We start from the raw sequence: 13,269 nt of genomic DNA, 5'->3' as shown, positions 1-13,269 counted from the left end.
GTGAGTAATTCCTTGATTAAGCAATACCACCTAGGGATAGGGGTAGGACGATCAATTGTTTTTCACTTCTGCTCTATAATGCTGTATTAATTGCTAGGGATAACAAGCCAGTAATTAGTATTAGGCTCTTTTCGCCGAGGGATCGGGTTAAGGGTAGGCTAAGAAAGTTGCATGACAATTAAATAATCAAGCTAATAAATCAAGAGGAGTAAATAAGAGAGAGCGGATTAGATGAAATTGTAACCCCAACAACTCCATTCATCCATTGTTTTCTTCTTGTCAATTGAATCAATCTCTTTTGCATGTTCATATTTTATTCTCATACCAAATTAATTAATTTTTATTTTCAAGTCTTACGATTTTAATTCACACGAACGATAAGGCCTTTCGAGTCTTTTGGGAAAACGATACTTGGTCTTACCATTTATTATTACTTGAACGATTTGGTACGCTTGCCAATCCGTTAACACCCGGCAACGACGCCAAAATTTTGATGGGCGTCGCAACCCACACAAAATTTAATGTGCAATTTAGAAATGCAGTATAGCTATGAATGACTCCTAGGTCGTCTCTCAAGGACAAATTTTGCGGTTCAAGAATCAAGTCAGACACGAAGTGGGGGGTGTGTGAAAAGTTTGTGAATGCAGATGAACAAAATCACATATGCAAACAGATAATTAAACACAGATCTAAAAACGGTTTCTAACACAGACTGAAAACGGTTGGTCATTAACTTAATTACAATGTTTCCTATCACAGATCAACAAAATAAAGTTGCGACTCAAACCTCTAATCCAACACAGTTAACCAACTAAGCGAAGGCTAATCATGTTTTCATAAAAGAGAACTAAGCGAACGCAATGTTGACATCAAATCCAATTTACACCATATAGTTTCATCAACTAAGCGAAGACTCAACACCAACTAGGCAACTAAGCGTATACCCAATTGCAAGTGTAAATACATATTCCACATTAACCAAGTCAGAGTGACAATCACACATACAGTCCAGAAATCTCAAGGAAACTTTATAATATCGCTAATGACCAACAAACTTAACCTAAGCTAACATCACAATTAAATTAAAGAAAACTTGTGTAACTCACTTGAATTGAAATTGCCAAATCAGAAATGGATCTTCCATTAATTAAAGACATCACGTAGAAACACAATTCAACAAGAAATAAAATGCCAATTCCATAAAAAACTTGAATACAATAAAGAAAGAGAAAATTCATTAATTCACGCTTGGACAGTGGAGTTACATCAATTTAGGCAATTGCAACGATAAAGCAAGCAAGAAGGGAAAAAGGTTCATTATAGTAGAAAAGTAGATGGCTCTAGAAATGCTAAAAAAATGCAAAGAAAAATTACATGGCTAGTAAATAAGGGACTGAACATTGAGAAATGTGAGATGAATTAGCAAATTAAAGCACGGTCTTCAACGCAATTAAAAAAAAAGTAAAGAACAACTCCCATGCATTGCACATTGTTGAATATAAAAAAGATATCAATAAACAAGTGAACATCAACACTTAATCACTATTCATTCAAAAGAAAAGTAAAATAATTCTCTCCATTCACTCTTTCACAATCAAGGTTCAAGAAAAACTAGCTAAAGAGAGAGTGGCGGCTAGACCTAACCCATATCTCTCCATTCCATCCTCAATATTTTTTTTTTTCAAGAATGAAAGCTCTCTCCCTCACACGTTCCAGCCAAAGTCAAATTATTTGTAGCTCCCCTCAAAAGAAGCCCTCTCAAAATTGTTCGCAACAAAATATATTTCATGCAGTGCGCGACTGTCCTAGGAATAAGTCCCTCTCCTAGGGTTATGTGTCCAAGCTCATTCTGGACGTGTACTGCTGAACTTCTTGCCGCACCTCCCAAGTTGCTAACGTCTGCCACAAGAGATCCATAGGCTGCTTGCTTTTCTGGATAGTAAGGAATCTGTGGCAGCTGCTGGATCATGGAGGCTGGATATGTGCTGCTGTTCAATGCTTTGTTGTTTGCATCTCTCCTTCACTTCTCTTGTGCACATGGGTCATGGACGTAAGTCCTCTCCAAGCTTCTTCATTCAAGCCAAAAGTCAGCTGCTGTGTGCATGGAAACGTGTTGGGCTAAAACTGTAGGGAAGTGGAGACTGCTGAGTGTGCACCTCTGCTGCTTCTGCTGAACCGTGGGCTGCAGCTGGACCGAGATCTTCTTGTAGCTCCTGGACGCACCACCAATTCACTTTGCTGGACCTTGTGGCCAAGCAGTTGGACACGTGAAATTTGGATGCTGCTGCGTGGATGCGTGAGGAGGCCTTTTTTTTTCTCCAACGTTGAGGCCTGCTTGAAGCTTCCTTTGCTGCCAGGTGGAGTATTGGACTTGCAATGTGTTGCTGCCTCAAGGCTGCTATATCGTGGAGATGTTTGTGCAAATAGGCTTCTCAAATGCAAGCTGCTGGGCCGTGAGCTCCTTTACCAAACCGCTGAATGTGCTGCACTCACTGGTGGCCCGAGAGCTTCTTGTAGCTTCTCACATGCTAGACTTCAAGCTTGCTTGACGTTGCTGGAGCTTGAAGATGGATAGCTGCTCTCATCTAATGTGCTGGAGTGTTGTCCGTGTGGAGCTCCTTAAGATGGATCGGCTGCATTTATTTTCCCATGGCCCGTGCTGCAGTTCTTTCCATGTGTTGCTGGCCGTTTCTAGCTGCTCAAGTGTGCGTGATTAAATGTTGGACGGTGGAGTGCTACCTTACATATTAATATCACCCATGTGCCTCCCAAAAGCCAACCAATCAGCACTTCTTCTGCCGTGATGAAACAGCCCAAAAATGGGTCCAACATCTTTCCGTAATATATTGCAGCCTCCTCAATGTTGGACCAGGCCCGTGAGGGACATGAGTTGCTTAATTTGCAACAGGATGCATAATGGCACTTTGCTTCCTTGGGTCGTGGCGCTGAGTGCTTCCATCAAAAGGAAAAACCATACATGTGTTGGGAGGAAATTTTAAAGGCTAGAAGAAAGAGTTTAAGATTGGGAGAGGTTGGAAGATTTTGAGAGAATAAAAGACTTGTAGTATTGAATGCTTCTAATCTTTTTGGTTTGCATACAAATGAAACAACCATCCCCTATTTATACTAGTGGCACCTACTTAACCAATGGCTAGGATCTTGCCACCACATCATTCATCTAAGGGCTATAATTCATTCTCTAGAACTTTCTAAAACATTCCTACAATTCTAAACATTCCTAGAAACATCTTATGGATAAACATCCTTAGATATTTTTGTACATCATTCTAGAATCTTCTAGATAGGAATTTCTAGAATTCTATTTGGGTCTTCTCTACTTGGGCTTTTATCTTATAGGCCCAATAACAAAATCAATTTATATTTCAACAACATGTGGCTGCTGGACTTTCATTGTTAAATTTCCCATGGACCGTAGCATCTTCAAATGCATTCAGTCATTGCTTTTTATTTTCTTAGCCAATTCTGGATGCAGCAATTTTTTTTTCATTGAATGCATGTAGCAGAATTCACGTGCAGCCATTTAATTTGGTGGTCGTGGCAAGTGCTGCTTTAGCTGGACAGCATGTTCTTCTCTCTTTGCACCCCCACATATGAAATTCACAACTCTTCTCACTATAACTAAAGGAATAAAATGACCATAGTACCCTCCTTCTTGAGCACACTTGTTTTGTGGAAAGTCCTGTATTTTGTGACAACACTCAATATGTCCAAAATACTATCCAATAATTTCCCTACAATTAATAATGCAAATATTTAATCTCAAATAATTCAAATTAATCAAAATAAGAATTTCTGGTCAAATTAAGCGCAATTAGCAAATACGGGAAAATATCGGACATTTGAGCACAATTCCCTCATTAAATTTGGTACAATAAAGTAAGTGCAGTTAATAAAATATTGACTCATCACCTGTTAATCAATAAAAGATTGGATGATGAAGCTAATAATGGCAATATGATGGGTGTCGCGGCCCATACAAATTTGATTGCATATGAGAAATGTAGTATAGCTAGGGAATGACTCCTAGGTCGTCTCTCAAGGACCAAACTGTGGTTCGAGAATCAGGTCAAACACGAAGTGGGGGGGATTTGTGAAAGATTTGTGAATGCAGTTGAATTAAATTAAAACACAGAATCATTAAAATGAAAGAAAATATTAGACGCCTAACATTGTAACACAAATATCTAGCACAATTAAAATTGTTAATATGCATCACTAAATTAAAAACATGAAACCCAACTCAACAAACTTTGTGAAAGTAAATTAAATCAAAAGAAATAAACAACACAAACTTTTTTTTTAATCAGAAAAGCATTTGCATTTTAAAACAATATCATCATGAACACATGCAAAATAACATAACCGTGAATTGCAATCAAAAGAAAATAAAGAACACAATGCTCAATGCTACTAGCCGTAACCCTTCATTCTAGTTGAAATCTTCTCCTCCAAATATCCAAGTGAAATCAGAAAAGTGAAAAGTGTGTCCGCTCCCTCTGTTTCAGCCAATCTAACAGTAAAAACTCCTAGGTTTTTGTGTCCTCCTCCGTCTGCCAGCGTGGGCTGCATTCTCTGGATGCTCCAATCCAATTGCTCATGGACCAGCTGTTGTCCAAGCTGCTGAAGGTGCTCTCTTCAAGCCCAAGTGATGGAATCAGATCAACTGTTGCAGCTCCTTGCTTGGCGTCACACCCTTCTCTCGGTGACAGTTCTGGATGTGCAAAACCCTACTGGACATGGCATTGTGGGCTTCTATGCTGGCCCATTCTTTGCTGAATGCGTATTGATGTGGAGAGCTAGTGCTAGACTTCTTCTTTTCATTTAACGTGCTGCAGGTGCTGCATGGAGCATGGGCCGTGAAGGTGTGTGGCAGTTGGACGTGCTGATAATGGCATCATGGGCTGCAAGCTTTTCTACTGAAGCTGGACCGTGTGTGGCAGTTGAACTCTCCAAACATACACCTCTCTTCACGCGCAGAGTCTGCTACAGCTGGACCGTGTGCATGGGCTGTTGCGGAATGTGGAAGACCTGGACGTTTTTATCAAAGCTGCTGGACCAGATTCTCTTTCATTCTGTGATGAGTTCTTGCTGCCAGCGTGAAGCCCATATGCGTGTGCTGCTGGAGGGCTTTTGCTGAGGGTTGGATCGTGTGATGTCCGTGTGGAGGTTAGATGTGATGAAGTAGTTGGACCATGGAGGTGTTGCTTCTGCTGGAGGTATGTAGCTGGGTCACCGTGTGCACCTCCCATTGGTTGTGTGGGCTGCTGGTTCATGGCTGCTGCCTTCTTCATGGGCGTTGATGCATAAATGTGTAGCCCTTGTCTCCAAATTCAATTACAGCATGTGTGCTTTCTAAAAGGCCTTGACATGTGTTGCTGCTGTATGCACCTCCCTTTTTATTGAATCAACACTCCCACTTTTCTTTAATCTCAAATGTGCCCTCAAATATTAATTTCCCAAGGCCTTGCTAGATGCTCTCCAAGCCCAAATAAAAATGAAATGCAAGTGGGTGGTGGCTTACACCTCATTTAACTTCCAAATGTCCCAAACTGTATTTCTAAAATTTTCCCTGAAAATCATAATGCAAATAATTAGCTCAGAAGATTCAAATTAATTAAAATTAGAATTTCCTGTCAAATTAAGCACAATTAGTAGAAACGGGAAAATACCGTACAATTAAACACAATTCCCTGATTAATTCTAGCACAATAAACTAAGTGAAGTCGATAAAATATCGATTCATCACTTTCCTTTCTACTTTGGCTGTAATTTAGGACAGTCGGGCTTGATGCGACCTTCTTTTCCTCATTCATAGCATTGGACACCATTTATGCTGAAGCTCTTCTTTTTGCTTTGACTTGCATGGTTAGACAGTTGACTATCATTTTGCATAAGTCAACTAAACTTTCTTACCATCAAGGTCATCAGTTCTTTGTCGTCCATCTTTATTTCTGTGATGTTCTTGCTTGCAACCTTCAGAGCTATGGACTTCTTTTCTTCAATCTCCTCTTCATCCTTCAGTTTACCAAGTTCTAACTCATGTTCCCGTAGCTTACTAAACAAGGTAGTCATATTCATAGTTGTAAGATCTTTGGATTCAGAGATAGCAGTGACTTTTGGTTGCCAATTCTTGTTCAGGGTTTTTAGAATCTTGATGTTGATCTCTTCTTTGTCAAAGACTTTGCCAAGAGCCATCACGTGATTTACAATGTGAGTGAATCATTTCTGAACATCATAGATGCTTTCACCAACTTTAATTCTGAAAATTCATACTCTTGTATCAACGAATTCTTCCTAGCTGTGTTGTCCGTGCCTTCATGTGTTATCTCTAGAACATCCCACATTTCCTTTGCATACTTGCATTGGGATATCCTGAAAAATTCATCAATAGTTAGTGTAGAGGCAATAATATTTCTACCTTTAACATCATACCGAGCTTTTTTATTTTCATCAGCAGTCCACTCAGGTAAAAGGTTTCAAAATAGTTTTACTATCAACAATTTTTGTAGGCACATATGGACCATTCAAAGTGGCATCCAAAATTCCTTTATCTTGCGATTCAAGAAAGATCTGCATGCGGATTTTCCAAAAAGGGTAATTTTCACCAGCAAACAAAGGTGGTCTGTTTGTTGAAGCACGTTCACCAAAAGTTTGAAAATTTGAAGTCATCCACAGGTTTTACAGTTGAACAGAATAAAACCAGAGTCGACTGAATTTTCAAATATCCTATGAAAACCAGCTGTGGTGCCAATTGTTAGGAAACAGGTATGCTTCGTTTTACACCAAGAGGGGGGCTGAATTGGTGTTAGTTCAAATTCAAAATCTTTTCGCTATCTTGGTATGAAAATTCAAAGCTTTTGATCTTTCCTTGAAATGCAAGTAATGAAAATTCAATGCAACGAAAAAACGCAGTTGACTGCTAAACAAATATAGTCGACTGGAAATAAAGAGTGAAGGGATAGAGAAAATCAAACACTAGTTTTTATACTAGTTCGGCCAACAATGCCTACATCCAGTGTCCTTCCAACCTAGGAAGCAAATGCACTATAATGTTGCGGTTTTTACAATAAGGAATTTATAGAAGCACTATGCAAAAATAAAAATCTCCTCTCTAACCTAAAACCAAATATAGCTGCACACACAAAACCAAAATTGCAGCAAGAATCCCCTCTCCTACAATCTGCACCCACATCGAACAATCCTCAACGTTGCACCAGTTTCCTTTACAAGATGCCAAGCCTATCACAACAGACTTCATAGGTTGCCAAGCCTTCAATGAAACGTAGCAGTCTTCACAGGATGCCAAGCCTTCAAGATCAAACAGAAGCACCTTCTTTGTGCATATATTGATCAAACGGTATGAGCAATTGACTCCTCCCTTTGAGTCTCTCTCAAGCAAGATCACCACCATCTTCTTGTAGAGTTCTTGGAGCTTCTAAAACAAAGAATTCAATCTGAAATAGGAAAATGAAAATGTCAGATCACAAAAGTCACAAAACAATTCGCGTTCTGTCTATTTATAGTTTTCTGTTATATCAGATTGCTTCTCAGTCGAATAGCCTACTAATACAGTCGACTATATTAAAACATTTATAACAGACAATCAATACACATGTATTACAGTTGACCAGGTCACACAGTCCTAACTAACTTTTGAAAAATATAGTCGTTGGAGCGTGTAGGCTTAACAAAATTTCAAACAGATCAGAAAAACAGTCGAATATGTGATCCACAATGTCGACTGACACATGAAAAACTACTTTGAAATTCTTTTCAACACAAAATCTCACATAGCACTAGTTCACAAAATCTGTACAAAGATTTTAGCATAGTCGAATCCATTATGCGTGTATAAGACCTGACTAGAACTTTGTCACAACAAATATAAGTTCATAAGGTGCTTGTGATCTTTTCTTTCAAAAATTTGCAGTAATCAAAAACATTTTGTTTCTCATTTCAATACAAGTAAATTCCACACACATTTCAATACAAGCATGTTCCACAAATACAAGTATATAGTAGTCTTGTCAAAACCGTGGACTGATGTCTTCCTCAATAAGCCCTTGAATCTTTCCTAGGCTTGACCAAGAGTCTCCTCCATGTCCTGTTTGAATGATGAATACTCCAGCCTTCCCTGAGTAACTTTGGATTGTGGAAAATATTTATTTACAAACTTAGTTGCCACAGTCTCCCATGTAGTGAATGTTCCTTCAGGAAAGGAATTCAACCATGTCTTAGCACTGCCTCCCAATGAGAATGGAAACAAGCTAAGTTTTACTCGTTCATCTTGCACTCCTGTCATCTTCACAGTGTTACAGATTTCACTAAATGTTGTCAAATGATCATATGGGTTCTCATTTGACAAGCCGTGAAACTGGTTGCCTTGCACCAGATGGATAAGTGCTAGATACATCACCATGTTAGTCGTATGGTTTGTTGGCATGTCTATGCTGTTGAAGTGGAAAGGGCCAACAACATTAGATTGATCTGCTAGAGTGAGTCTTGGAGGAGGATTTTTTGTTGCCATCTCCTCTGCTCTTTGATCTGGTGAAGGTGATAATAATCTGTCAGGAGAGGGAAATAACTCCCTGGATGGGCGTCTGACTCTCCTTCCCCTTGTTTCACTCAAGCCTTCAAGAAGAGGTTGCGTATTTTTTCTTGCTCCTAGTATGTCTAGTCTCCTGCATGCACAAGAAACACAAACCCTAGTAGCACTTTTATATAAAAATAAAACAAAAACAAAATATATACAATCAAGTCAAATTTAATCAGTTTACACTACTAGATAAGTTAAACCACGAGTCCCCAACAATGACGCCAAAATCTTGTTAAGTCCTTGGCAAGTGTACTGGATCGTTATCAAGTAATATAAAATGGGTAAGTCCGAGTATCGTTTCCCAAAGGACTCTTACGCCTTAACTTTCATGTAAACGAATCGCATAAGACTTCAGAAGAAATTAATTTTACGGTTTTGAATGCAAAGAACAAAAGTAAACATGCAAGATGCAGTGAATCAATTGGCTAGAAAAGGCTATGGATGAATGGAGTTGTTGGGGTTTGCAATTTAATCTTATCCACCCTCTTATATCTACTCTTCTTATCTACTTCGCTTATTTAGCATATTGTCATGCAAACTTTCTTAGTCTACCCTAAACCCAATCTCTTGGCGAAAAGAGCCTATTACCAATTACTGACTTGCTATCTCTAGCCTCCCCTAATAACTAATAATGCATGATAAAAAGAAGCAAAATACAATTGATCGTCTTACCCCTATCTCTAGGCGATATTAGAATAATCAAGGAATTCCCCCCAGTTGATGACATTAATGTACGTCTCCGAATCAATAAAGACAAACAACATTTACTGAATGAGTTAAACGATAAAAGCATTAAGCAAAGGTAAGGAACCCAACAATTGATAAAGTAAGCATATGCAAGCATATAAAGAAGATAAGAATTTTGATATAAGAGAGTTTCAAAAGATTACATTGTTCCCCAACAACCTAGGGTTTAGTTCACCATGGACATGGCGAATCTACATGAAAAATAATGAAAGAATGGAAGAATAAACCCTAAATTTGGTAGATTGGAGCCTAAGAATATAAGGAACCTCGTCCAAGGTGTGTAGAATAGTTCTAGACGTCTCTACTAGCCAAAAGATTACAATTTGAATCGCACTGGATCTATTTATAGACCAAAAAGATAACAAAATCTAAGCGAACCGCTCAGCGGTTTCCCTTTTAGCCGCGTCGCCGCGCAGCGGTCAGTTTTACCGCTGAGCGTTTTGCCTCTAATCGCTCTGACCGCTCAGCATTGATTTTGGCCGTTGAGCGGTTCATAGACTCTTCTTTTCTTCCTTTTTCTTCTTATTTCTTGACTCTAAGTCCGTCCTAATTCATTTCCATCTTCAATTCTCATCAAAACCCTGCAAAACAATGCAAAAACACGCATAATATCTCTAAAACCAACTTTTGACTCTCACATGACTCAACTAAGTGTTTTACTTGATTTTAAGCTCATTCTAAGCCACAAAGGGTGTGTTTTGATACCATATTTAAGCATGAAAATAACGGTTTTTAGACCGTTATAACTTCACCATGCTTCAACTTGTCCATAACGTGAAGAAATTTCTTAGTATCAAAATCATATGATTCAATATCGAAACATAAGTACAACAATATTAAATGCATTCAAAAAATAAAATTTGATACTTTCCATTAAAAAAATAATATAAAATGCTAATTTGGACATCAAATTATTTTCTTTTTCCTTTCACATAGCATGAAAATAACGAAGAAATTATGAATTTAAAAAAATATGACTTAAAAAAAATACTTTCATTTAGAAGACAATAAGTTATACCAAGGGCCTCCTTTCATTATTTTCCCCTGTAGAATTTGGCAGATTCCCCAACTCTTAATCTCCAATGATTATCCTTAAAAAAAAAGCATAACATGTTATTGGTGTGGAAAAAAGGGTAGTTTTTATTCCAAAATTACCTATGAACAAGAGGTCCATGCTTTGAATAATTCTCCTGTGAAAAGCATGAGCGGGATTAAGAAAGGCCACTGTTGAGCAAAAGAGCATCTCCATCTGTGTTTTGCAAGAGTAAAGTACTACAAATTTAAACACAATCTATTATATATATTTATGGTTCCTATGAGGCATAAACTATTACATGACCAATGCTCCAGAAATCATAACAACACCAACCACACTGAAATTTGGTGATGTTCGTGCATTTGCTAGTGTGAATAGGATCAGACCAACTACAAGAAGTATTGTAGATACATATTCATCACTGGAATGAAGGCACCCATAATCGTCACTGGCAAAACCTATAACACAACAATTGCTTCAGTTACATTTCAATGTTTAATGCTCGGTTTAGCTAAAACATGGTGATACAGTTTAGGGGCAAAAAACCAAGATTTGGAATCATTGAACTGTAGTTGATATTCCCTTTACAAGCTTAAGAATGAGTAAAACCCCATTTAAGTTGTTTTAACTGTAGCTGATACAAAGATGTTTCCTTCAAAAATGGGTAAAGTAAGGGATATGATAGAATTTCTTTTCATGGGCTTTTGTTACTTACCTTTGTGGATTTGAACATGATTTGTGCAGGATAGTTAAGAAAAGCTAAAGAACCCTTTGGCCATGAGAACCCATAAGTACCACTGAGAGCTTTACATAAGTTTTCCATAATTCATCATTTGCTTGCTTGTGAAGCCTTGAAGGTAAATCAAACATATGTACAAAAACCCTTGAACAAATGTGATGTACCAACCATAGCTCAACTAAGTAAAAACAAACCACCAACTTCACTATTAGACCCCATTCAAACCTACAAAATAGTAATATGATTCAATATGCATTCAGAAATGTGAAAAAAAAAAGTGTGTCAAAGACAAGTGAGTGAAAATAGACAAAGAAAGAAAATCTGTTGTGCTACCTCTCTTTTGTTGTCCATTGGGACTTGAACTAGAACCATGGGATAGGTAGAGTTTCCCAGCTCAGCGTCCTCCTTCAGAGGCTCCTATTTGTAACGCTTCTCAGGTCTTCTACCGAAAAGCTTCACCAATAAAATGACAAGGCTCCCTTATACGCGAATCACATCGGACACTAATTTTATGCCCAGTAGAAAAAAAATAAGAGGATTAGGGTTTTTGCAATTAAAAAAATTAGCTCAAACAAAATTAAACATTACTTACCTATTTACCTATTAACCATGGTACCAATGGCGCACAATGATGGTTTGAATGAGGGAAAATTAGGGTTTCAATGTGCGACCTACGAAAGCTCAACGAAAGAGAACCATGGCTCCAGCGAGGGAGAATGAGGGCTCAACAAGAGAGAACCATGATCAAAACACTGATTTAGTGAGGGTTACAGTGAAAGAGAAAGAAAAATAGGTTTGGTGATGGGATTGAATGAGGCTGAATTGCTCAACACTTTTTCCAAACGTGAAATGGTTGCAGCACGAGTGAAGAAGAAGGAATTAGAGTTGGCGACTTTTTAGACATGCATTCTCAATAACTTAACTTTATTTATTTATTTATTAATATATTATAAATTCGTATATAAAATCTGTATGTAATTATTTTTTCACTTATATACAGATTTTACATACAGATATATCTTTCGAAACTTTCTCGCCAAAGCACGCCATGTTACATACGGATTTTACATACGAATTATCCTTATGTAATCCTTTTTCCTTATTATATACGGAAAAATCCTTATGTAACAGATCCGTATATAATATCCACATTACCATTACATACGGATTTAAATCCGTATGTAATAATCCTTCTGTAAAATGCATTTTTCTTGTAGTGAAGTGAGAAAACGAACCTTAAAATCGTAGCTCGTGGAGAGAAAACGCGAGGAACATGATGAACAGTGAGTGCGCGTAGCTGCTACCTCGCGCGCAAGTTTGGTAATAGCAGACCATTAGACATCGACTCCCCCCCTAGCCGACATCTAAATGCCTTTAAATGTCAGCTCCCCTGTCTAACCGACGTTCAAAGTGTTTAAAAATTTATTTCGGCACACACTTTAGACATCTGGGATGGTGGGATCAAACTTCTAAATGAAGTCAAAAAGTGACTTTTTAGATTTCTGGGCTGAACCTTTAGGCATCTGATATGGGTGGCCGACGTTTAAATAGGCTATAGACGTCGGCCCCCTTGCACCCCGAAGTCTATAAAGAATAAAAAATTAATGTTTTTTTCTTTTTTCGTTTAATTTTAGCGTCCATTTGGGGGAGCCAACGTATATGAGCATTTAGACGTCTGTCTCCCAGAGCCGACGTCTAAATAGTTGTTTTATTTACAGAAATGCCATCGGTCATTTTCTATGTTGGATATTCGAGGGTTGGAGGTGTAAAGGGTTAAAGGTCTTTTTTGAGCTAGTGGTTGTCGCCCTCTTCGCACTACTTAAATGCCACTATCTTCTCACACCATTGTTTTATTCGCCTTGCACGCACTCCCCACACCTCTATGGTTTCACATAATGTTTTCTCTCATTAGCCATTTTCTGCACCATTCATTTGTGTTCATCTATTCAAGTACTATTCACCGCCAAAGTTGAGCATTCTGATTCCTTTCTATTCATTGTCGATCTCTTCATCTTCATTCCTTTTGTCTTCATTCTAAGTAAGTTTTTCTATATTGTTTTTAATTCTCTAATTTTTTTATTAGTGATTTTTTTTATAAATTATATTTTATTAGTATTTGTTATTTATAAA

At 37.9% G+C, this 13,269-nt stretch overlaps 1 pseudogene; it reads right to left on the bottom strand.

Annotated features, from left to right (window-relative positions):
- Positions 1–10,519: 10,519 nt before the first annotated feature.
- On the bottom strand, positions 10,520–12,189 carry LOC106760665 (annotated as a pseudogene).
- Between the last annotated feature and the right edge of the window lie 1,080 nt (positions 12,190–13,269).

Source organism: Vigna radiata, chromosome 1 (assembly GCF_000741045.1).
Source record: "Vigna radiata var. radiata cultivar VC1973A chromosome 1, Vradiata_ver6, whole genome shotgun sequence".
Taxonomy (NCBI): Eukaryota; Viridiplantae; Streptophyta; class Magnoliopsida; order Fabales; family Fabaceae; genus Vigna; species Vigna radiata.
The sequence above is the reverse complement of the archived record's forward strand: the minus strand, read 5'-3'. Positions and strand labels throughout refer to the sequence as shown.